Here is a 2,503-nt window from a genome sequence, read left to right as displayed (position 1 = left end):
GTGATGTGATCAACCAAAGCTGCGAGATGCTATATTCTGTTGTGGATCGTGTTACTTTGGAAGCGCGCCTAGACTGTTTTTCGGTAACAACTTGAGAGTTCTATGTGGCAGCGAGAGCCCGTTAACGTCAAGCTTCCCTCCGGCCCCCAGAAAAAGCAAAGATTTCACCGGTGCCTTGCTTTGGATGAAGTTGTAGGCCAATGTCGCCTAACTACAGGTTTCCGAGTTCGTCTGGCCATCGTTTTGCACGGCACTAGAGCCTTGACAACAGCTGGTCATGGCCAGTTCTTACACTTTATCAATAGACGTGCACGCCTGGCCAGCGTTTCATTGCTGTTACTGGCAGCTTCCAGTCTGCAGATGCCCTTTGCCAGTTGGCCGTACTTCGTTCCTCATGACACCGACGGCTACTAAATGCTGCCATCGGTGAGTTCACCTTGCAGAACTAAATTTCACCGGTACTATAATTAACGCAGTTTTATAACGTGTGCAAGTTTTTAAGCCAATCAGATGTAATGTTTCTCAATGGTAAGTTGAAGCATAAAAAATTTACTACTACTGTTATATACATACATATATTATGGAGCAAATACATAAAACGTTTTTTGTGATTTGATACAAGTGAGCTCTTGTTTGATTATGAGGTTGGGCCTGTCGATTGACCACGTTTGATAGTTGGAAAGTTAATGTGAATTTATTTTTCAGGAGCCAGGTTGCACTTAAAAATTTGTTACTTTGGAAAATTAGTTCTATAGACGATTACCACTGAGGTAGTACTATACTTCAGTAGGACTTATATATTGCGGTACGTAAATTTTACATGAGGCTTCAGTTTATTTCAAAGTGATTATAGCAGATTTTGGTCACTTTAACGAAGTGATAGCTGCCTCAAATAAGTATTAGAAGTGAGTGCTTGTAATGATTCTTTTTAAATATCTCGTTTTTGTCTCTTCACAGATCGCTGAGATTGGTTTGTTAAGGTCCTGTGATGCATCGGTTGCACATCCTGGCACATCAATCCTCATCATTACTTGGAGCACCTGTACAAAAATAGGAAGGGCACGTTCTCCCTAACTGTGCAAGCCTATGTCACTGCTGGGACTGTTATCATTCAGCGGATGTGGCGTGGAAGCATGCATGGCAGCCTCATCTGGAAGGACTGCAATCTGCTTGGGAGCTCCGAGGGCACAAAACTGCCTAACGGCTGGCTTCAAGGTTAGTTTTTCTTTAATACATACGATTACGTGAACACCACTTAATGTGCACAAATTGAAAACCCAAGCATGGTTGCTTTCAGTGGATACCTGTAATATTCTTACGCATAATTATTATTCAACATTTATAGAACTAAATTGCAAGATAATTGAGAATGTTTAAAGCTGAAAGCCTGCAACTTATGAATGAAACTCCAATAATCTGAAACTCAAAAGCTTGTGCTTTGAAACGAGCACAAATACTTTGATTCCTTATTGAGCTCTCGAGCTTGTGACTCCCTCTGTGGTGACTCCTAATCTTCCAGAGCTTGTGACTCCCTCGCTCTGGAAGGAAATAGCGAGTGGGTGAAAATTGTCTGGCTGTTCACAACTTGCAAGGAGAAAGACCCATTGAAGAAGCCTCAGATGACATAGGGCCAGTAACTGCATCTTTTACCTAATGTAGCTTTTTCTCTCTCAGTGCTGTTGCTTGTGTTTCAGCCGAACATGTTTACCACGATTGCATAGTGATATACATTTTTCTATCAATTGTACCTGACCTAAGTATGCATTGTTGATCTCTAACGGTGACGTTCAGTGTGTTTCAAAGCCATGGCTTCTCATTTTTCTGTCTGTGGCTAGCCTATTTCAGCAGCAGAGCGATGCAGCTAGCACATATGCAATCCAAGTCATGGAGCGCTCCTATGGTGTTCTGTGCAGGACGCAGCATATCCATCCGGCAAGACACTGGTATCAACAATAATGTTGAGTGTTGGTGGTACCTGTAGGAGCCCGTTGTGTTTGTTGCGTATGATAATTTCTCCTGATGAAGTGCATTATTCATTTAGAATAATATATGTCAGCAACAAGCACACTCATAATCCACAAGTTCTTTGTGTCTTCTAGACTGTCCATTTGCCCCTATATGCGGTATGGTGAGCTGGCCATGTTAGACAGCCTTAAAGTTATGAACATTGGATGTTGTGTTGTAATGCAGTCTAGCTTGTGTTTCTTAGTTAACTTATTTGCGGTCTACTTCTCGCACCTAGTGTAAAGTCGAAATAGAAGAAACTCTATTGGCTTTTTATGCCTGTCAGAAGTTTCATGCCTTCATCTATATTATTTTAGTTTTGCTCTTGTATCATAGTAGTTTCAGTCTTCACTGTTTGTGTATGTGTGTGTGTTGAGGCTTGCCATTGTCTTCTGAAAATAAAATATCTGTAAATATGAGCACATAATTGACAACTATACACTCTTGCAAGTAGCAAGGTTGTAACACTGATCTGTATCATTCTAAGTTCCAGCAGTAA

General features: G+C 41.2%; 1 long non-coding RNA gene across 1 annotated transcript; it reads left to right on the top strand.

The window, feature by feature from the left end:
- The first annotated feature begins 377 nt into the window (after positions 1–377).
- Positions 378–1,960, top strand: LOC142774453 (uncharacterized). The gene is made up of 3 exons (XR_012886407.1): positions 378–426; positions 958–1,215; positions 1,914–1,960. It is a non-coding gene; the product is annotated as an uncharacterized LOC142774453 (long non-coding RNA).
- Positions 1,961–2,503: the final 543 nt, after the last annotated feature.

Source organism: Rhipicephalus microplus, chromosome 10 (genome assembly GCF_043290135.1).
Source record: "Rhipicephalus microplus isolate Deutch F79 chromosome 10, USDA_Rmic, whole genome shotgun sequence".
Lineage (NCBI taxonomy): Eukaryota > Metazoa > Arthropoda > Arachnida > Ixodida > Ixodidae > Rhipicephalus > Rhipicephalus microplus.
Note: the sequence above shows the minus strand (reverse complement) of the source record. Positions and strands in the feature narration are given on the sequence as shown.